General features: G+C 37.8%; 1 protein-coding gene and 1 long non-coding RNA gene across 5 annotated transcripts in view; one reads left to right on the forward strand and one right to left on the reverse strand.

Moving 5' to 3' along the window:
* The window catches only part of LOC101739914 (uncharacterized), a 51,351-nt gene that overhangs the window by 2,475 nt on the left and 23,974 nt on the right, over positions 1–24,902 (forward strand). The gene's annotated exons all lie outside the window — the stretch shown is intronic.
* LOC134200090 (uncharacterized) lies at positions 9,958–11,178 on the reverse strand. The gene is made up of 2 exons (XR_009974846.1): positions 10,662–11,178; positions 9,958–10,365 (listed from the first exon to the last, which is right to left on the reverse strand). It is a non-coding gene; the product is annotated as an uncharacterized LOC134200090 (long non-coding RNA).

Here is a 24,902-nt window from a genome sequence, read left to right on the forward strand (position 1 = left end):
GATCGCGTAAAAGTTAACTCTGATTTGTATGGAGTTGGAACAGCGCCCCTAGCGGCAAACGTAGGCAAACGTTCCAATTCCATACAAATTTGAGTTAACTTTTACGCTGTCGAGAACGTTAAAAAAATTCGCACTAAACACACTGATCTCGTGTTTCGTCGAAGTCTCACAATCGAGAACCGAAATGGGCGAAGTTAAAAATGATTCTCACGGCCAAGTGGTTACCGGATTACATCCGTAAATACGCCATTAATTCACCTTGAAACGCGAGTCCCAAGTCTGTTTGTAAGTACAATGGCTGTCCCGCCCTTCGAACCGTAACGCGTTACTGCGGTAGAAATGGGCAGGGCGGTTGGGCATAACGACTGCGCGTCGAAAAAGTCTGGGCACACGCGGTGTTTCCGGGCAGGAAGCGTGTTGTGTTTGAAATAATGTTAGTGGCACTGCGAATCCACAAGCGTTATCTACGCCAATTGTCCCCCAACGTTTGCCTACTAAAGGCAAACGTTGGGGGACAATTTATAAAAAGTTCGACCTCACGGCTCAAGATTAGACGCCGTTGTGACCACAGCAACAAGAAAATGCTCCCATCCATCCTTAAACAGCAAGGAAATGCATTACAAAATTTTGAGCTCGTGACTGGTTTTTGCATAAACGCATCCAATAATAATAACGTGTACACACACTCACATATTTTGAAAGTTAATAATATAATCAATGTGTTTTATTTATAAGATGCGTGTGTGCGCTAAGAGCACCCACATGCAAACGAACCGGCTTAGCTTTTGGCATTTTGGTTCCCTTTGCTTGTTAGACGTTTAGCATTTAAAAAATTGTAATAAAATTCCGTTAAGGTCTTGTTTGGTCTTCTTGATTTACGATGGTAATGGCCTATCGGGCTACTTATGCAAAGATACGCGTGTTGCAATGATCGAATCCCCTCGAACGCTAACACACTTGGTAAGCAATTTCTAGCCGCCATTACTAGTAGTGGTATTTCTGTAAAAGCCAGACTTTTTTTTGGGGCTCTACTCGTGCGGAAAAAATTTGAAATCTAATGCTAATGTAAAATTGGAATTAAAAAAAATAGGTTCTATGTCTGTGAAATCGTCGTCTACAGGACTTTGGAAATGCTTTTTATTTTCGGCCTAAGCTGATAGCCTCTCAAGGCTATGTCAGCGAAACCTATTGAATTGTCATCTCCGTACAGAGGCAGCTTTATATATGGTGCAGAGTGCGCCAGCCTTGGCAATGTCAATGATACTGTTACATTTGTACCTGGTCTATTATGACCGCGCGCTTACTACTTTTTTTATCCTACCTATTCTAGTAACCTCTAAGGGTTATTCTAGATTCACGGAACTAGTAGGTGAGCTCACGGGGATCAAACCTGACGACGTTGCTAACATTAACCCAAGCAAGAGCAGTGCTTCGCAGAATCTACCACCGGATCGGAAACGCGACCCACTGAGAAGATCCGGCGAGAAACTCAATGGTCTGTACTCTGTGTCTGTGAATTAGGTTACTCGCCGAGCCCTTCGTAGCGAGCGACGGTTTCGACCGGAAAATGCATTTTCACATTAACCGATGTAATATAACCATAGCGCGATTCAGAAAGCTAACAACACTAGGTATCTATCGAACGAGGTAATAATTTAGTTTTGTAGTGAATGTTTATATAATAGTGCCTTAGAAGCAAGGTCGGGTCGATTTCGAATTTCAAGATACAAATACGCTGAGGATCAACTCAGTGAACTCCGCATGTCATGGTACAATAGTAACGGGAACTGGTCAAACAATTCCAGGTAAAAAAAAATTTTAATTTTTTTTTTATTGCTTATGTGGGTGGACGAGCTCACAGCCCACCGGGAGTTAAGTGGTTACTGGAGCCCATAGACATCCACAACGTAAATGCGCCACCCACCTTGAGATACAAGTTCTAAGGTCTCAAGTATAGTTACAACGGCTGCCCTACCCTTCAAACCGAAACGCATTACTGCTTCACGGCAGAAATAGGCAGGGTAGTGGTACCCACCCGCGCGGACTCACAAGAGGTCCTACCACCAGTAATTACGCAAATTATAATTTTGCGGGTTTGATTTTTATTACACGATGTTATTCCTTCACCGTGGAAGTCAATCGTGAACAATTGTTGAGTACGTATTTCATTAGAAAAATTGGTACCCGCCTGCGGGATTCGAACACCGGTGCATCACTTCAACACGAATGCACCGGACGTCTTATCCGTTAGGCCACGACGACTTCAGCTCCAGTTTCCCCAATAGGTCACTTGAAGGTTGAAATAGTTTGAGACGAACCCTCCAATCCTCTCCTGCCCCTCTGAAATACTGTCCTAAGTTCTCCGAGAAAGATAACCCTTCCGTTTATAATCATAAAACGCGTAAACACTATTTATGGCCATTGTCATTGTCATATCAATCTAGAATCGGTATGTTCCAGGACATGGGAACATGTATTTTTTTACGCTTAAAATACGCGACGCTGAATGCACATATTAATACCAAATTTCCAATAGAGGCGATTACCAATGTCCTGGATATTTTTGCAATCACGCTCCCCGACTTCAAGGAGTGGGGGGATTTGTGATGTAATGACCCTATGTCCCGAGATGGTGGGGCATTCGGGTCCAGATAGGACGTGAGTTAACTCGGGGGCAACAAGAGACACGTCCTGAGTGAATTAATTAGGGGTTCTTATAAGCAGACACGAGTAGGTCTTTTTCCTACCTTTTCTGATGTTTGGCCAAATTTACCAATGCTTCCGAATCGCCACCCGCTGAGAAGATCCGGCGAGAAACTCAGTCGGCAGTGGGAAGATTGGGCATAACCACCATCCCGCCTATGAAATAGTAATGCCTTTCGCTTTGCAGGGTGGGGTAGCCGTTGTAACTATACTGAGACCTTAGAACTCATATATCAAGGTGGGTGGCGGCATTTACGTTATAGATGTCTATGGGCTCCGGTAACCACTTACCACCAGGTGCGCTGTGAGCTCGTCCACCCATCAATGCATTAAAAAAAAAAACTAGGATACTGGCGAAAAGTCAATACGCTCAGACACGAAATATCTCGAACCCGTGAACGATTTCTAAAGTTTATTTTCTATAATAATTATAATTTAATTTTTAATTTATTTATGACTGATTTATTTAATGTCTCAGACGTGCAGTTTCTTGAATTTTAACCGGCTTTAGAGATAAGAACCAGCCCGCTCTCCCATTACCGGAATGAAACGAAAAAACTAGATTCGTAATGTTGTAATAAATAAAAAATATATAAATATATTCGTCGAAATAAGTCGTATAATATTTTAAAGTCATTCCGAGAGCCGTATCCAACATTATTGATACAGGAAACCGTATTGAGATATTTGAAATTATATATTTAAAAAAAAAACGTGAGAATTTTTTTTCAAAAAATACGTCCTGTATTTTTATTTTTTATTTCATTTCTTAGTTTAATACAAAAACATATGTATAGAAATTTATTAACGATATATTAATACGTGAAGCAAAAACTTTGTACCCCTTTTTACGAAAATTGCGCGGACGGAGGAGTATGAAATTTCCCACACTTATACAGAATACAGAGAAGAAATGCACAATGCTAATTTTTTTTTTTAAATAATGCATATTAGATACTTTAAATCAATAAAGAAAACATTACACACACTACCATGTATTTGACACAACACATACATAAAAATATACTCTTTGTTTACTGTCAATTGGGAAACTTTTGTTATTGTTTAAAGTCTGTGGTCTAATTGAAAATAGATTAATATTGTTTGTCTTTAATATTATTGATCTGTAGTGCAGTTTTGGCGAAAACTGTGATTATATTATCGAAATATAATAGTATTTGACAATAGAACCATAATAATGTTTAAACTTATAATTTCAATTAATTATAGTCGAATCTCGACTACTGCGGGGCCACTAGTGTATAGAAATTTACTAACGATTTCCTATGATAACATAAAATTTTTGACTAGCATGTAACTATGTACTTTAGTGAAAGCGTTGACGATATAATAATTTACGATTTACGAGTCGATTAATAAGATTATAATTAAAAATAATGAGTTTTGTTACGAGTATTAATGAACACATATTTAGAAAAAAAGAATCGTTATAAAAGATAGACTATCAGAATTTTAAATTATTAAATGAAAATTAATTTTCAATATAATTTCTTTTATGGTTGTATTTTTTTGGAATTTAAATTAGGTGGTTTTTTTTTATTAGCCTTGTAGACAGACGAGCATACGGCCCACCTGATGGTGAGTGGTTACCGTCGCCCGTGGACTTCAGCAATGCCAGGGCCAGAGCCAAGCCGCTGCCTAAACCGTTAGGTTAGGTATTAGCGTTTAATCATAAAGCATATTGACGCTTGAAAGGCAAACGTGACTAAGCGACAATGCGTGAACTTTACAGTAGACTAATTTAAAGTTGAAATACCTGAAAAAAATTCTATTTTAACGAATCTAGCTGTAGTAGAATCTAGCTAGTAGCTGTAGGATTGAAATGATTTTAATAGACCTAGAAATATATATTTTTTGCGCATCGAATATGGTTATTGCCTATCATTTATGTACAAAGCAGTTATTGTCGCTTAGTCGCTTTTGCCTTTCAAGCGTCGATATATAAGCTGAACTTGAAAGCACGTCTTCGATTGTAGATTAATCAACTTAATTTTTGGGTCTACGGAGGGACTTTAGTTCTCTATGCGTGAGTGATTTGAAGAGTTGCATGCGACACGACACTAGTGGTAGGACCTCTTGTGAATCCGCGCGGGTAGGTACCACCGCCCTGCCTATTTCTGCCCTAAACCAGTAATGCGTTTCGGTTTGAAGGGTGGAGCAGCCGTTGTAACTATACTGAGACCTTAGAACGAATGTTTCAAGGTGGATGGCGGCATTTACGTTGTAGATGTCAATGGACTCCTGTAACAAAATTTTTTTTATTGCCCATGTAGGCAGACGAGAATACGGCCCACCTGATGGTGAGTGGTTATCGTTGCCCATGGACTTCAGAAATGCCAGGGGCAGTGCCAAGCCGCTGCCTACCGCTAAAACTGGCAGGATGTGAGCTCATCCACAATGAGTTTCCCACAAGACCTTGGAATTAGCTCCCGACCACGGCGTCCCCCCAACGCTATGACATGTCCTTCCTCAGACATTTGAGATTCCAAAAACAATAGGCTATGTCGTGTCTATCTGAGTTATATCCGTGAGCATCGATGCGCCCATAACGTGGGCCGTATAATCGTCAGCCCGATAAAGCAATAAATAATATAGCTGTCATATTAAAAAGCTACTAGAGGTCCCGCAGTAGTCGAAATTCGACTATAATTAATTGGAATTGTAAGTTTGTACACTATTATGATTGTATTTTATACTTCTATAATCACTAATTTCGCAAAGACTACACTATAAAAAATATTAACAAAGACAAACAATATTTAATCTATTCGCAATTTGACAACAGACGTCAAGAACAAAAGTTGCACAATAAATAGTATGCATGCGTGTGTGCGTCAAACACATGGTATGTAGTGTGTGTAATGTTTTCTTTATTGATTTAATGTATCTTTTATGCATTATTTTAAAAATATATTAGTATTGTGCACTTCTTCTCTATATTCTGTATAAGTGTGGAAAATTTCATACTCCTCCGTCCGCGCAATTTTCGTAAAAAGGGATACAAAGTTTTTGTTTCACGTATTAATATATACATAATATATAGATATCTGTCATATTAAAAAGCTATTATGCTAAACGCCTCATGCCGTGTTAATGTATCGACGTATTTCGTTTGTGGGTACTTCTAGGCTACGGAACGATAAAGTCTTATATGAGTCGTCTATTATCAAAGGTGGCAATCTGTGCATTTGGACAAAAAAATGTTATTGATATGTCAATACAGATTGATTTGAATATAATCGTCTCCTTCAAAGAATACGGTTCAAAACCTGCATTAAATAAAGGTTAATAGTTAACCTGTTATTTATCTAAGATGTCGTTCCGAAGAGTTTTGTGACTGCCAATGGAATACAAAGTCAATAATTCGTTTTTCTGATTTACCAATAATTGTCCAAAAGTCAGATTGCCGGCTTTGATAATAGTCGACTCATAGGTCTCATCATCAGAATTCATCAGTTGGAGATTCTTGGAGTCCATAAACAGCAGAATACGACCACGTGCCATCATTGCATTTGGAATGAGATCTGATGATACATTTGCACTTCGCCTAATTGCTTTTTGCAAAATCGATTTTTTTTTATTCCGTCTGTCAGGTTTACCAGACGGAATAAAATTAAATCTATTGTGCAATATCTATACTTCTATACTATAATACTATAAAGAGGAAAGATTTGTTTGTTTGTTTGAATAGGCTCCGAAACTAATGAAGCGATTTAAAAAATTCTTTCACTGTTTGGAAGCTACACTATTCCCGAGTGGCATAGACTATAATCTTTTTTGAAAAAAATTAGGGATCCTTACTAAAACTCCAATAATGTAACGCAAGGTTTAAAAAAAAAATACCTAAAATATTCTTAACATCGCGTGCCCTGCGAAATTTATTGACTATAGAATAAAATAATGTACTACGACTTTGTAGAACACATTATTATTTACAAAAAGTATCGCGACAGCATATGTCTAACTATTATAGTTGTGCCGCAATAAGTGTTCTTTTATTTAAAACAATAAAACAACGTCAAATATCGTTGAAATTTTTGTTAAAGACCCGAGCGGAGCCGGAGCGGACCGCTAGTAGACAATAAACGTTAAATTGAATAAAACGATTTAAATGTTAATACTCAAGTAATTGGTCATTGCACTGTTTTTTTTGCCCTTGTAGGCAGACGAGCATACGGCCCACCTGATGGTGAGTGTTTTTTTTTTTATTGCTTAGAAGGATGGACGAGCTCACAGCCTGGTGTTATTAACACTTAAAGTGGTTACTGGAGCCCATAGACATCTACAACGTAAATGCGCCACCCACCTCGAGATATAAGTTCTAAGATCTCAGTATAGTTACAACGGCTACCCCACCCTTCGAACCGAAACGCATTACTTCTTCACGGCGGAAATAGGCGGGGTGGTGGTACCTACCCGTGCGGACTCCCAATAGGTCCTACCACCAGTGAAAGTGGTTACCGTCGCCCATGGACTTCAACAATGCCAGGGGCAGAGTCAAGCCGCTGCCTACCTTTAAGTACTCTCCACAAGCCTCGTTTGAAGAAGGATAATAATATGTCATAGCGCTCGGGAAACACCGTGGAGGGGAGCTCATTCCAAAGCCGGATGGTACGTGGCAAAAAAGACCTCTGGAAGCGCACTGTGGATACAGTTTGATGTTTTAATTGCTTAGATGAGTGGACGAGCTCACGGTACATCTGGTGTTAAATGGTTACCGGAGCCCGTAGTTAACAACAACTAGAGGTCCCGCAGTAGTCGAAATTCGACTATAATTAATTGGAATTGTAAGTTTTTACACTATTGTGACTGTATTTTATACTTCTATAATCACAAATTTCGCCAAGACTACACTATAAAAATATTAACGAAGACAAACAATATTTAATCTCAATTTAAGAACAGACGTCAAGAACAAAAGTGTGACAATAAATATTATGCATGCGTGTGTGCGTCAAATACATGGTATGTAGTGTGTGTAATGTTTTCTTTATTGATTTAATGTATCTTTTATGCATTATTTAAAAAAATATTAGCATTGTGCACTTCTTCTCTATATTCTCTATAAGTGTGGAAAATTTCATGCTCCTCCGTCCGCGCAATTTTCGTAAAAAGGGATACAAAGTTTTTGCTTCACGTATTAATATATAGATATTAATGCCGCCACCCACCTTGAGACATCTAAATCTCGGTTTTATAGTATAGCTGCTCAACTACCCTTCACACGGGCTCAATACCTATCTACCTACTGGTACCTACTGGGCACAGAGGACGTCTTACCACTAATACTTCGTCATTGTGGCTAGTTATTATCTAGTCTAGATTTAGTTGGGGTCTGTGTGCTTAGTGCGAGTTCTTTAACGTTCTCGATAGCGTAAAAGTTAACTCAAATTTGTATGGAGTTGAAACAGCGCCCCTAGCGGAAAACGTAGACAAACGTTCCAACTCCTTACAAATTTGAGTTAAGTTTTTTATTTATTGCTTAGATGGTTGGACGAGCTCACAGCCCACCTGTTGTTAAGTGGTTACTGGAGCCCATAGACATCCACAACGTAAATGCGCCACCCACCTTGAGATATAAGTTCTAAGGTCTCAATTATAGTTACAACGGCTGCTCCACCCTTCGAACCGAAACGCATTACAGCTTCACGGCAGAAATAGGCGGGGTGGTGGTACCCACCCGCGCGGGCTCACAAGAGGTCCTACCACCAGTGATTACGCAAATTTTAATTTTTAACTTATACGCGATCGAGCAGTTAAGTAACTCGCACTGAGCACACTTGTCAGTTTTTCTTTTCTTCTTCTTCTTTTAGATAATTTGGCTCCAACGCCTTTGGCATTGATTTTGCCAATGTCAAAGTATTTACAAAAATGACAGGTGCTTAGCAGTTTTTCTTTTAACAGACTTCAAAACGAGATGTTCCATTCGTAGTGAACTTTTAATATATCGCTAATTGAAAAAATAAAAAAACCATTAGTGAAATTAAAATTTTTTGGACGTTTTTATTTTCGGTATGCCGGTCAGCCATTCTGATATTTATGTACGTGTGTAAGTTATGTTCGTTTTATGTAAATGACAGTTTATTTATATATGTCTACATTATTGGATGTTATTATGCAAGGAGTGTCAATTTATTGGTTTAGTTAGACAAGAGGTGTTCAAGAAGTCAGAGTTTGTAGAGCGTCGCCGTGAATTAGCCATCAGATTGAATCCCGATAGGTAGTAGATAAACAAAACCAATCTAAAGTGTTGTTATAAGGAATCTTATATCAAACTAGCGACACGCCCTCGCTTCGCTTCGGAAACATTAAATTTTATTATTGATAGTTGAGTCCCGCGATGCAACCCGCGGTTATTGTTGTACCGCGAGCGACGCCGCGCGGCGAAGCTAGTCTAAAAAAGTAGCCTAAGTTACTCCTTATATCATCAGCTACCTATCAGTGAAAGTCTCGTCAAAATCGGTCCAGCCGTTTCAGAGATTAGCCGCAACAAACAGACAGACAGACAGACAAAAATTGTAAAAAATGTTATTTTGGTGTATGTACCGTATAATATATTCATATGCATGCAGTACAAAGCGGTTATTTCAATATTACAAACATACACTCAAATTTTATCTATATGTATAGAAACACAATTGTCGCACAACTGACGGATCAAATATTAATTGTTTAAAAATATAGATTAATGAAGGAAACATTTCTTTTTCATATCAAAGAGAACACCAATCGTAATGGAAGGTGTCATGTGGAACTTTGTTTAGCCTCAAATGACGTCAGACGTAAAGTTGCGTTCAGTATCGTGCCCTGATGACTACGTGGAAATTATCTTTATCTTCTATCTTCTCTATAGGTCTTCGATCAACAATAGTAACTAGATAAAGGGATACGTACAAAATTAAAGCAAAAACTGTCCGCGTGAATATATACTTATATAGCTACATTCGTTTACTAACAAACGGAGAAAAAAGTTTTGAAACACTTTTACTTTCAAACTAATAACAACTATGGCACCTAGTAATAAAGTCACAAATCTCCAAAACATTATCTAATACTTACGATCATTCGTCACATAAAACGAGCAAAGCAATAAATTACTCCTGTCACTTACCAATAAAAAGACATATTTTAAACAACTTTTAATGTTAAATCAATCTTAAGGTGCAACAAATAAAGTAACTTTTCCCTTAATTGCTCTGAGAACTAACATCGTTTTGATTTATTTATTTTTGCTTCTTGAAATGCCGATTTCTATTTACTACAGGAGGTAAGGGAGTCGCGCTTAACACTAAAATAATTTATTAATGAATTAAAGTAAAAGTTTAGTTGTTTACTTTTTATGTTTTGGAAATGTATGTTTGTTAGTATCTATACATTACTTATTATTTTATTAGCGTTACGTTTTTGTGTAATATATATTTTTAAGTTTTCGCGACCAGTGCACATAATAAAACAACGTTTAAACGGTTTCAAGCGTGGTATTTCTATTACAATATTTCGGCCACATTTCAGTAGCCGTGAGCACGGAAGGCAAAGATGTCCAGTGTCAATAAGCGGAGTTCTTAGCTGGCTTATAAAAGTCATCTCTTGTTTCTCTGGCGACAATCGAGATCCATTCTGCACACGTGATTGCTAGGAAAGCTAAAATAAAAATGGAAAGCTAAGTATCTAATGAGAGTCCAACAAACAGACACAAAAGCAGCATTAACCAATTTTAACCAAATAATTTTGAAGTGCTGCTAACAAATTTAAAAAAATTATTACAACACAAATCTACTCCATGCATTTACTGTTCTGTTAAGCAAAAGTTTGTCCATGTGTTGGCCGAGCCTTGGCCAACATTTGTAGCGGTGGTTAAAAATCGGTAATTTTGTTCAAAATTTAATATTATTTATAAGTTTAAAGCTTACAATATAGTTTATACTTCATGTACTTACCGAAAGTAAGATACTCCGGCCGTTAAATTGCTTTTTCGGGCCTTATTTTTGCAACTTTTGAATACATATTGCGGTATTGTGAGACGGGTTGACATTGGCTGTATTTGAAGTGAACTAAACAAAATAAGAGCTCACATTTCAAGTGCGCTGTTATTTGACGAGACGGATTTTATGCACCGACCCGAAATCTAGTTACTATTGTTGATCGAAGCTATAGGTATATAAAAATGAATTGCTTTTCGTTAGTCTCGCTAAAACTCGAGAACGGCTGGACCGATTTGGCTAATTTTGATCTTGAATTATTTGTGGAAGTCCAGAGAAGGTTTAAAAGGTAGATAAATATGAAAATGCTCGGAATTCAATAAAAATAATTTTATTTTTCCTATTATGTCCCCCCCGTCAGACGGATTTTTTTGTTTGTTTCAAGTTTATTTTATACAAAAGTTTAGGTCTTTTATTTATCGATTGTGGCACTACGAAGTCTGCCGGGTCAGCTATAAAGAATAAAAACCGCTCATTCCCACGTTGTATTGGATAAAGCTGGCGATACATCGCTTTGCGAGATCGCGTCGCTAGTATAAGGTGGGACGGCAATACCAGCTCTAAAGGCTATCTGAAAAACGGTTAAAACAAAAGAAAATTGCAACTCATTAGAAGTACTAGTATTGCAAAATTCAAATCTATACTAATATTATAAAGCTGAAGAGTTTGTTTGTTTGAACGCGCTAATCTCAGGAACTACTGGTCCGATTTGAAAAATTCTTTCAGTGTTAGATAGCCCATTTATTGAGGAAGGCTATAGTCTATAGTATATAACGTCACGGTAAGACCAATACAAGTGGAGAACCAATAAAGAATGTTTCAAAATAGGGGCTTTAAATGCCTTCCTTAACATTCTATAACTCAAAAATATTTTCACTTTTTATGTAAATGAAGTGGGGGGTAAAATTTAGCTTTATGCCAAAGTAACTATTCCAAGCGGACGGAGTCGCGAGCAAAAGATAGGGAATAAAAGAAATCTCAATATATATATTTTTTTTTATTTATTGCTTAGATGGGTGGACGAGCTCACAGCCCACCTGATGTTAAGTGATTACTGGAGCCCATGGACATCTACAACGTAAATGCGCCACCCACCTTGAGATATAAGTTCTAAGATCTCAGTATAGTTACAACGGCTACCCCACCCTTCAAACCGAAACGCATTACTACTTCACGGCAGAAATAGGCGGGGCGGTGGTACCTACCCGCGCGGACTCACAAGAGGTCCTACCACCAATATTCGCATATTACATGCTTTATAACATATGAATATCATATCGCTAAGGCTAGGCTATTTGGTTTAAGGCGACATTTTTGCAACTTTACAGGAGAGCCGTTTGGAATTTGGAAATCATAACAAAAAACTTCTTCAGCTATCCGAACGGGGTAAACTTAATTGAAGTTCAATTAAAAACATCGAACTGTTGATGCTGATATCAAATAAAACGGATCTTTGTTGCAGAGTGCGCGACAAATAGACGAATTAACTCAATATCACGCCAACCGATTTCGGTGACTATTGTTTTTAGTGTATGTATATATTAATTTGTTTTGGAAAATCTTTTTGAAGTGAAAACTTCTTTAGAATCGTTGTGATTTCAAACCGGATGCAACGGAAAAAACGACAGGTAAGAGACACAAATACAAAAATGTGTAGGATGAAGCCAGCAAAGAATGAGACAGAAATATACATACTATTTAATACAGCGCCATCTGTGAGATTTTTTAATACTAACGTGTGTATGAAAGCTCTTGTAGTGAATTTTAATTTAGGATTATACGTGAAATTAAAATGTCAATTCACAGAGGGCGCTACCTTACAATTATTTACTAATGACAAAATTTTACATATACTTAAGACGTTTAGGATAATTGTATTTTAATTTTGGAAGGTTTCACTTCTACCACGAGTGAATTGCTCACTTTTTGTTTTTTTTTTTTCTATTTGAAGTCGGTTTTTGTTAAAGCATGTCTATTTACAATTATTTAACTAAAAGCTATAATTAACTTTGACTATTTTATCTGTGTTTTAAGAGATTACCGAAAAAGGAACAAAATGTGATATTTGTTGTGGTTGTTTTTTTTTATATTTTCACATCTAAATTCTAATGTAAATGTTTATAACACTTAAAATTCAAATCATAGAACCGAAAACGGATGAAGTGAAAGAAACACTATAGGAAGAAAGCGAAAAAATCTATTATGATGCGTTAAAATGGATATACTGCTGGAGATATAACCCAAGGAGGTTTGACGCCAAACAGGCGGTGTCGCAAAACTCATGACAAATTCGTACCAGCATGATAGTGGGACATGATGAACCGACTTCAAATAATGTGGGAATAAGGCAAGGCAAGAGGGAGATTAGTCTGACGCAGTATAATAATGGGACATGATGAACCGATTTCAAATAATGTGAGGATAAGGCAGGGCAAGAGGGAGATTAGTCTGACGCAGCATGATAATGGGACATGATGAACCGACTCCAAATAATGGGGATAAGGCAGGACAAGAGATTAGTCTGACCGGACTCTGACCCCGGACCAGTGGCGGATTAAAGGTCCAGAGCGCCCTAGGCAATCACTTTATCGGCGCCCCTGTACCGGCCATAAATGGCCATCATAATACTATAAATTTTAACTAGTTTTTGCAATTACGATGACGTTGTATCATCAAACCCTAGACTTTAGTAGACCAGGACCCTTGTAGTTACGCTAATGCGCGAATGAAATATGACGTTTATAACTGTGAAAAAATCAAGAGGGACGACAGAAGACATATTATAGATCAGCATTTAGTTCTTAATCGTCGATATGCTATTTTCTTTATTTATTTAAAAATTCTGAGCTCGCGCGCCCTTTGTGACTACACGCCCCTAGGCACATGCCTTTAAGTTATAGTTTGCCTTACGGATAATTTGCCTCTGACCCGGACGTAGATCGGACGTCGGATGTAAGAGTGCAGGGGAGTCATTTAGTGGGTAGGGCCCTAAAATTCCTTGGGCCCGCGGTCTGCTCCCAACACCTTGCAGATCATCAAGTCCGTGGGGTATCCACGAGCCCCCTAGGCACGGGGACCTCGTAGGAGGTTCGGCACCTGACCTTAAAAAAAAGTGCAAGAAGCTGATGAGGTCTGTATTTGAAGAATTTTGCACTCTTTAGTCTTAAAGTCTAGTTTCGGAAATACCCTCTGTGGGTACGCTACCGCATCTATCGGATTTCTAATTGGCTTCATTGAAATAATCAAAGCCAAAAATAATAATCAAATACATAACATAATAATGTATCAATTGAAAAATAAAATAACAGCCTAAACACATTACCATAATGAATTGGTGAAAATTAATATAAGCGTTAAATAAAATTGGGCTCAGTCATTTCTTACTCTTAAAACATTCCGTGAAATTAATGTGTAATTATAATATTTCACACCGAAATATATATATGGCACGTTACTAACGTATTAAAATATAAACCAGTTATTTTTATTTTTATTTTATTTTTTTCCTAATTGAATTTAAAATTTCTTATAAATCATTAAAATACTGTTTCTCACATGGGACGTCTGAGATACGATGCGATTTTAGAAGATTTCGATTTTATTTTGACAACTGCGAGTGAGTGCTAATCTTGTAGTTTTAGTTCTTATTGCTTTATTATTGCTTATTGTTTATTTACTGGTGGCAGGACCTCATGTGAGTCCGCACGCGTAGGTACGACCGCCTCGCCTTTTTCTGCCGTGAAGCAGTAATTGAGAGTCGTTGTGGCCTAAAGGATAAGACGTCCGGTGCATTCGTGTTGAGCGATGCACCGGTGCTCGAATCTCAGGCGGGTATCAATTTTTCTAATGAAATACGTACTCAACAAATGTTCACGATTGACATCCACGGTGAAGGAATAACGTCGGGTAATAAAAATCAAACCCGCAAAATTATAATTTGCGTAATAACTGGTGGTAGGACCTCTTGTGAGTCCGCGCGGATGGGTACCACCACCCTGCCTATATCTGCCGTGAACCAGGTATGCGTTTCGGTTTGAAGGGTGGGGCAGCCGTTGTAACTATACTTGAGACCTTAGAACTTATATCTCAAGGTGAGTGGCGCATTTACGTTGTAGATGTCTATGGGCTCCAGTAACCACTTGACCTCAGGTGGGCTGTGAGCTCGTCCATCCATTTAAGCAATAAATAAAAAATAAATAAAATTTAGACCCGATAATTGCACGACCTATCTGATGTTAAGTAGTAAATACCTACCTTGAGACATGAGGTCGTCTCAATCGGTCGTGGTTCCTACCCGTGCGTGCTCACAAGACGCACTACAACTTAAGCTTGGTCCAACATCAACAGACGAATCACTTTTTGCCTATAGATTTGATACGTAGCGGGTTTTTAATTTAATATTATTCTTCTTTCTTTTTTATAAATGATATTAATTTAAATTATTTATAACACCGACATTTATCGTGTGAGATGTTAAACCTGGCCTAATGGTATTAATTACTAGAACGATAAAATATTTGCAAAAATTAAAACACCCAAAAAAAATATGTTAATTAAGTTTCAGGTTAACTAACGCGGTGTTAATGGGTTCCGTGAATTTGACGAACTACTCTGTTAATAATAATTAAAAGAACTTTTACGGACAACCCTGACGGGGGACATCGGAGCTATGGACACTTGAAAGTCATCGTGGCCTAATAGATAAGACGTCCGGTGCATTCGTGTGTAGCGATGCACCGGTGTTCGAATCCCGCAGGCGGGTACCAATTTTAAAAACAACAACAACAATATCGTTGCCGGCTTCCGGATTTTCATTTCATTTTATTATTATTATGAGGATACAATAATAATAAAATGTACGTAAGGGCTTATTTCTAGCAACATTAACCACAATTAACTTATTTAATACTGTAAATAATGATGAGAGCGTATATTGATTTCGAAGAAAACAATTAACAACTTAATTTTAGCTGCAGAAAAAAACCAGATTTCTCTTAAATCTGGGTGAGAATATAAAAATCGTTTTCTGAATATGAAACGATATTTCTTTGTCTATCAAATTAAGTTAAAACCATCATGACAGGACAACTATTTTTAGGGGCCCAAACGCCCATAGAAAATGGGCATTGTCCTTTTATTTTTAGATTCACGTCTTTCATCGCTATTATCGCTACATAGTATAACACAAGGTCGCTTTCTCTGTCCCTATGTATGCTTAAATCTTTAAAACTACGTAACGGATTTTGATGCAGTTTTTTTTAATAGATAAAATGATTGAAGAGGAAGGTTTATATGTATAATAACATCCATTAAATAGTGGAGAAATCAATAATAAATTACAGTTTCCGAAGCGAAGCGAGGGCGGGTCGCTAGTTTATAATAATCTAAGCCAGAGTTCCCCAAACTTTTTTGTGTCGTAGACCCCTTGCCATGTTTTTCCGTGTTGGGTAGACCCCCTACTTACCTGATATTGATTTCCTGTAAATTTCTAACTGCAGTAAAGTTTAGTGTTAAAAACTTAAAGTAAAAACACATGTTAATTTATACATTTATTAATTGAATTTAAATTAAAACTATTCAAAATAAAATTTTGTATCTGTTATGTAAAATATACGTAACATAAAATAAACTATAAATAAAATAACATAAGCAATAAGTGAATATTTTTAGTGAGAAGGATGAAGCTGATGCTTTAATAATAAATTATCAACATTTGGCGTCAATTTTGTAAGGGTTAATCTTAAATCTCCTCGGCTAATGATGTCTTGATATTATAAGATAGCATGATGTAAGTAAATAGGTACTATCAGTGTATGTGTTGAGATCCACTATCGTGGACGCCCAAATTTTTTTTCGCTGACGTAGACCCCTTGCAGGTTGTCATAGACCCCTAGGGGTCGATATAGACCACTTTGGGAATCACTGATCTAAGCTCTTTTTTTTTTTATTGCATAGATGGGTGGACGAGCTCACAGCCCACCTGATGTTAAGTGGTTACTGGAGCCCATAGACATCTACAACGTAAATGCGCCACCCACCTTGAGATATAAGTTGTAAGGTCTCAGTATAGTTACAACGGCTACCCTATCTATACCCTTCGAACCGAAACGCATTACTGCTTCACGGCAGAAATAGGCAGGGCGGTGGTACCTACCCGCGCGGACTCACAACAGGTCCTACCACCAGTAATTACACAAATGATAATTTTGCGGGTTTCACTTTTGTTACACGATGTTATTCCTTCACCGTGGAAGTCAATCGTGAACATTTGTTGAGTACGTATTTCATTAGAAAAATTGGTACCCGCCTGCGGGATTCGAACACCGGTGCATCGCTTCAACACGAAAATGCACCGAACGTCTTTACTTTTAGGCCACGACGACTTCAATAAATAAAAAAAGAAATTTTCGCGCTAAGAATATAAAAAAAAAAAAAGAAGCTTAACTGAACAATGTCTTGGCGAAAATTCTTGGCGTATCATTGAGGATCTAAGTCGTATCTGTCAAAATAAATATGGAATTAAGAATATTTATATTTAATAGTTTTGCTATTTCGTTATTGAGTTAATATTAAATAAATTTATATATTCTCATGGGCTTTAAACACGTTAATTTGTAAGCACGGTATTATGATTGAGAGAACCATAACAGATTTGCAAAAATAATTTTTCACCAAAAAATTATGACAATTATCCTAATCTGCATATATAATAAATAAAATGGACGCACCCAAAAAAATTTTTAATATTATAAATATATTTTTCTAATTTACAAATAAAGTTATTATTCGCCTAGCGGGCCTAGATTCTACCGAGTCTAATAATCATAAATACAATTAAATACTCATATTTATTATTAGGTATCACATCATCTATCGTGTATATGATATTTATATATAAGGGTCAGTGATCGCATCTTTCAAGAACGGATGTTATAGGTTTTTTTTTTCTCTTTAATGTTCGCATTAACCAAATGACATCTTTTGTTGTTCGGATCTTTTATATATTCAAAACTAGCTGACCCGGCAGACTTCGTAGTGCCTCAGTCGATAAATAAAACACCTAAACTTTTGTATAAAATAAACTTAAAACAAACAAAAGGAATCCGTCCGACGGGGGACACATCAAAGGAAAAAAAATTGTTATTTTTATTTAATTCCGAGCATTTTTATATTTATCTACCTTTTAAACCTCCTCTGGACTTCAACAAATAAGTCAAGACCAAAATTATCCAAATCGGTCCAGCCGTTCTCGAGTTTTAGCGAGACTAACGAACAGCAATTCATTTTTATATATATAGATAGATTACATCTATCGAAGTCAAATCAAAGTTTGTCTATTAAAACAAGCCGTGTTTGATTAGTATACACATTTTTTTTTTAAATCTTTATTTCGGTAAAAACCATACATTTTGTTAGTATTACTTATTTTTTATTGCTTAGATGGGTGGACGAGCTCACAGCCCACCTGGTGTTAAGTGGTTACTGGAGCCCATAGACATTTACAACGTAAATGCGCCACCCACCTTGAAACATAAGTTCTAAGGTCTCAGTATAGTTACAACGGCTGCCCCGCCCTTCAAACCGAAACGCATTACTGCTTCACGGCAGAAATAGGCGGGGTGGTGGTACCTACCCGTGCGGACTCACAAGAGGTCCTGCCACCAGTAAAAAGTATAATTTATGTTAGTAACTTAAAAAATCTAACACATTACTATCTGACCATTTATTACAATATTTTTTTGAGTCTTTCCCAAGCGTCTGCTACAAAGACTAATAACTAGCAGTCCGTGTATTATATAAATATTTATAGTGTGTATTGTATAATAATAATATGTTTATAGTATGTGTAGTGTATATGCATATTTCTTTTTTTTATTTTTTTATTAGATGAGTGGACGAACTCACAGCCCACCTGTTGTTTAGTGGTTACTGGAGCCCATAGACATCTACGACGTAAATGCGCCACCCACCTCATTGTATAATATGATCTATTATATAGTAAAAGCTATACATACCCTTATAACAAACCGCAGAGTTCTCTTATATTTATCTATTCTTATTCGAAGACTCATCCTTATATTTATTAATCTAACACTCTTCATAAAACATTCTGTCGTTTTCATTCTATACAAAAAAAAAACCATTAATCTTATTCGACATTCTCTTTGATTATACGCGCAGATAGGGAGTTTTTTTATGACTATATTAAAATAAAAACGGAGATTTATTGAGTGTGATATATACGTGTGACTTGGGTGTGGGAATGGACTGATAAGGAAACGAACAGACCGTGTAGACGCTGAGACGAGGAAATGATGAGCAGGTTGAACAAGAGACCAGCAAGAAGCATATTTGTTTTTCGCTACCTGTGCTGATAGTCTTGAGAGACTATTTCAGCTTCTCCTTGACGTGTAGGTGAGCTCACGAGGCTCAAACCGGGAGTGTTGCTAACACTGGCCCTAGCAAGAGCGGTGCTTCGCAAAATCTACCACCGGATCGGAAACGCGAGAACTCAGTGGGCTGTGTCTATGGGTTAATTTACTCGTCGAACCCTTCGTCGCAAGCGACGGGTTCTACGAGGACGGTGACCGGTGCTTGTGATACCTAAAAGCGGTAGGCAGTGGCTTGGCTCTGCCCCTGGCATTGCTGAAGTCCACGGGCGATGGTAACCACTCACCATCAGGTGGGCCGTATGCTCGTCTGCCTACAAGGGCAATAAAAAAAAGCACCAAGGAACATCGATAAGTGTACAAACAGAACTCACAGAGAAAATAGAAAGGAGTCGGTCGTCAACAAATTTATCCTTAGATTTATCGTGATATTACGTTGCGCTGTCGGCACTGCTCGCGGCTAGCTGACATTTTATTGACATTGTCATTAGTCTCGTGTTAACGAACTGGACTTAATCCAAAGGCGCCTGAAGCTAATCTTGCCAAGAGTCTAACTAGTGGTCCCGCAGTAGTCTCAATTTGACCACAGACGTCAAGAACAAAAGTTTGACAATAAATAAATAGTATGCATGCGTGTGTGCGTCAAATACATGATACTCATGGTAGTGTGTGTAATGTTTTTTTTATTGATTTAATGTATTTTTTAGGCGTAATTTAAAAAAAAAATTAACATTCTGCACTCCTTCTCTATATTCTCTATAAGTGGGAAATTTCATACTCCTCCGTCCGTGCAATTTTCGTAAAAAAGGATACAAAGTTTTTCCTTCACGTATTAATATATAGATGATGAAGCATTATCAATACTATTATTAAACGGTTTCTTAAAGCGATTTTCAGCTTTAATCACTACCCGGTCATGACGTGTTGCAAGCGTCACGATCGGGCGTAGAATGACGATTGCGGGTAGGCTGTTACAAGCAGATAAATCTGCCTACCCTCTTCCTGAGTTCCTTTGATTTTTATCTCGAATAAACCACATAATACTTACCCTGGTTTTCGCGCACGTAATTAATAATTCTAATTCCAGTATATTAATAATATTCGTTTTTTTGCGATATTAGTAACATTACACGTTATTCGTCGAGCCTAAACAGATTCTTATAAGTGTTTTTGAAGTGAAAACTTCTTTAGAATCGTTGTGATTTCAAACCGGATGCAACGGAAAAAACGACAGGTAAGAGACACAAATACAAAAATGTGTAGGATGAAGCCAGCAAAGAATGAGACAGAAATATACATACTATTTAATACAGCGCCATCTGTGAGATTTTTTAATACTAACGTGTGTATGAAAGCTCTTGTAGTGAATTTTAATTTAGGATTATACGTGAAATTAAAATATCAATTCACAGAGGGCGCTACCTTACAATTATTTACTAATGACAAAATTTTACATATACTTAAGACGTTTAGGATAATTGTATTTTAATTTTGGAAGGTTTCACTTCTACCACGTGTGAATTGTACACATTTTGTTTTTTTTTTTATATGACTACTTAGAAGTTTCAGACATAAAGTAGCTCTAAACCTTAGTTATTAACTTATATCTTACCTTAGAGTCTTAGACGTTATATACATACATAAAGTAAACCTTAGACCTGTAGAGATATACGACAAAGGGAAGATCTTCCACCGAGCGGGTGATATTCTGCTCGGTAGACCGACGGTCCGAATGTTGTTGTTCGGTACTTGTAAATATGCGAGCTTATCTTGAAAATGTCGTAAGCAAGATTCAGGCATCTGTCAATTATCTTGCGTTGTATGATGGCTACCCGCCACAGACCTTAGAACTTATATCTCAAGGTGGGTGGCGCATTTACGTATACTACAGTATAATTACGAGTTTGATATAAACGTTATAATGAAACTATGAAGGGTAGACGGTAAGGAGAATCATCTTGTATAGAGTGAAACTTGAAAAAGTGGCCACCGATAAACAGCAAGTTATTGTTGGAAGGCTCACCGAAATAGCGCTAGTGTAGGAAGTGGAAACGATATGAATATAGCAGTTTTAAGCAGAGTGCAGTGTGGTAGTTGAAGGCGCTGCTTTTTAAAACCTTCCACTTGCTACAGTGGTGCCACCTTAATTGGCACCCTTTCAGGGGACCCTTGAATACACTGAGATGGTCTCCTCCATAAATAATACGTAAATATAAAGATATCATTTTTATACAAAATTTGACGGTAGTTATCTCAGTATTGTAATGTCGACGAATAACACATTACCCTACCTATTCGCGGGTACCCTAAGGGACTATTCCAGCTAAGCACGGAAGGGTAGCTGAGCTCAAGGTGTCAAAATGAGATAGTTAGCTAATACTGGCCCTAGGAAGCGCGGTGCTTCGCTGAATCTGAAATACGACCCATTGAGAAGATCCGGCGGGAAACTCAGTGGGTTTGCTTAACCCACCATTAAGTATAAAACTGTAGTCGTCAGTGACCGCTAGAATTGTATAATCCTTGGACAAATCTGTCCACCCTCTTTCTATACGGTTTTTGTCTGTTGTTGCCACTGGAATTGGTAATCATTCACCATCAGATGGGCTGTATGGCTCGTCCGCAGACTTTTTTTTACGACGATATTTTTCTTCTAGATCTTTAATTTTAATACTAAAATTGTTGACAGTAACTGCACGCGCGTGTAAAACTACTAAGTCGAACGATATAATATCGTTTTAAAATTCCAAGTATCGGAAAGGTAATAAAAACGATTTGGATTTTTTTTCTTCTTTTAGGTCAACTATCTATTAATTTATACCGTGTACGTGTATATATCGGAGTTGAATATTAACATTTTACGAAAATATAAAAATTTTGTGTTCTGCATTTCGAGATGGTGTCATTATTAATTAATTTATTAGAAATTATATCGTCAGGTTGGTATTTATTTAGTAAAGCAGATAAATGATCGAGTTTAGAGATTTTATATTTCGATGCCCCCAATGAACACTACGCTAACTCCAAATTCGTAGATTTACAGGAGGAGCGTTTAAACGAAAAAAATTGATACAATCTTTATTATTGCAGATCTATAATTATAAAGAGGAAATATTTGTTTGTTTGTATTGAATAGGCTCCGAAACTAATGAACCGATTTGAAAAATTCTTTCACTGTTTGGAAGCTGCACTATTCCCAAGTGACATAGGCTATAATCTTTTTTGAAAAAAATTAGGGATCCTTACTAAAACCCGAATAATGTAACCCAAGGCGCAAAAAAATTACCTAAAATATTCTTTACATCGCTTGCCCTGCGAAAACTATTGATGATAGAATAGAATGATGTACTACGACTTTGTAGAACACATGATTATTTACAAAAAGTATCGCGACAGCATATGTCTACCTATTATAGTTAAGCCGCAATAAGTGTTATTTTAAAGTTTAGTTAAGTCTAGTTAGTTAAGTTAAAAAAATAATACAACATCAAATATCGTTGAAATTTTTGTTATAGACCCGAGCGGAGCCGAAGCGGGCCGCTAGTTGCAGACATATTTATGGTTTCTTTGTGTAACTAGCTGATCTAGTCTTGCTTCGAACCCCATCAATAATGATTAGTTGTAATACTTTTAACATAGTGAAGCGATTTGCGTGAAAAACGAAAATTTCAAAATGTTGAGTTAGAGTAGTGTTCATTGGAGGCATCGATTTTACGCTGGTAGTTTTTCGAAATCGCACAGTTATCGATATTTGCCAATTATATCGATATCTCTCTAATACTATTCTCGTAAGATTGACAATTCTGTGTAATCGACGTTCTGTCTCGAGAACTCCCGATCCTGCGGACAGAATGGAAAGCAGTCGACGTCGCCCCAAATACGTCATTTCGGATCCTCAGGATCCACTAACGGTGCTTTCCTCAAGCACCGGTCATTATCCTCGTCGAACCCGGCGCTTGCGGTAAAGGGCTCGACGAGTAAATTAACCCTCAGACACAGCCCGTTGAGTTTCTTGCCGGATTTTTTCCTGCCTAAGATGATGGTCTAACGAAACCATATCAGCGTCACCAGGCTAGTAGATGAGTTCACGGGGCTCAAACCTGACGTTGTTGCTAACACGAAACCTAGTAAAAGCCGTGCTTCGCAGAATCCACCCACGTCATCTCGGATCCTCCCGATCCACTAACGGTGCTTTTAGGTACTTCAAGCACCGGTCACCGTTCTCGTCGAACCCGTCGCTTGCGACGAAGGGCTCGACGAGTAAATTAACTCTCAGACACAGCCCACTGAGTTTCTCGCCGGATCTTCTCAGTGGGTCGCGTTTCCGATCCGGTAGTAGATTCTGCGAAGCACGGCTCTTGCTAGGGTTCGTGTTAGCAACGTCATCAGGTTTGAGCCCCGTGAGCTCACCTACAAACGTTAGGGTTACGCTGAAATAGCCTCTCAAGGCTCTCAGCTTAGGCAGGAAAAAAAAAGAAAAAAAGAAAAAAAAAAGCAGAATCCACCACCGGATCGGAAACGCGACCCACTGAGAAGATCCGGCGAGAAACTCAGTGGGCTGCGTCTGTGGGTTAAAAATTGTAATTTGACATCTTAGAAATCTTAATCAGAAACTCTTGGCGGGTTGGATTCGACCGCGTGACGAACACCAGCGCGATTTACGACCACCGAACAACGCCATCTGTCGACGAGAAACGTAAATGTATCTTACAACGCCATCTATTGGTCCGAAACGGAACACCGAAAAGTATAAGTATAATGAATGAAAACGAACATCACTGTTGACATTGAATATTCCTATCATAAAATGTTAATTCATTATTAATTCGGTTTGTTTTTAACGTTTATTAAAGCCGAAGCGATCGCGTACCGGTTCGAAGGGTACGATGCCCGTTAGACGATGGTGACTCGGGCCAAATGACGATTACGTTTTCACCGCCGCATTCGCTCGGTGGTTGCATCCGGCAGCGGTTACCGGCGCCGCAATCGGATAGATACAAAACAATCTGAACTAAACGCGGCAGTGCTAAAATAAGTGTGTCGTCTATGCATAATTTTTTATTTTTATTTTTTTTATTTAAGAAATAAATAACTTTGCGTATAGTGATGTGTGAATCGATTTCGTGGAACATGAATCGCCTCTGCCTACCCTATTGCGGAATTGGGAATGTGAGTTTTAAAAAATATATATGGGAAATTAGTTTGGTATAAGGCTTCGTTTTTTTTTTATTGCCCTTGTAGGCATCCGAGCAAACCTGATGTGGTGAGTGGTTACCGTCGCCCAAGGACTTCAGCAATGCCAGGGGCAGAGCTAAGCCGCTGTCTGCCGCTTAATACTCTCCACAAGCCTCCTTTGAAGAAGAACATGTCATAACACTCGGGAAACACCGTGGAGCTCATTCCATAGCCGGATGGTACGTGGCAAAAAAGACCTCTGGAAACGCACTGTCGATGAACGCATCGGTTCCAGATAATATGGATGAACTCTGCTCCGATGGCTGGAGGTGCGATGATAAAAAGGATATGAGGGGATTCGTTGGTGTTGGTAGGACGTACCGTGAATCCTTACGGGTAGGCACAGCCATCCTGTCTGGCAAAATTGTCCCGCGTTATTACCTGGGGGCCCCCGGTAGTCAAAATTCGACTATAATTAATTGAAATTATAAGTTTGTACACTATTATGATTCTATTGTCAAAGACTATAATCTATAATCACAGACTTCGCCAAGACTACACTATAGACAAATGATAATAAAGACAAACAATATTTAATCTATTCTCAATTTGACCACAGATTATAAGCAATAAGAAA

The sequence above is a fragment of the Bombyx mori genome, chromosome 2, assembly GCF_030269925.1.
Source record: "Bombyx mori chromosome 2, ASM3026992v2".
NCBI lineage: Eukaryota > Metazoa > Arthropoda > Insecta > Lepidoptera > Bombycidae > Bombyx > Bombyx mori.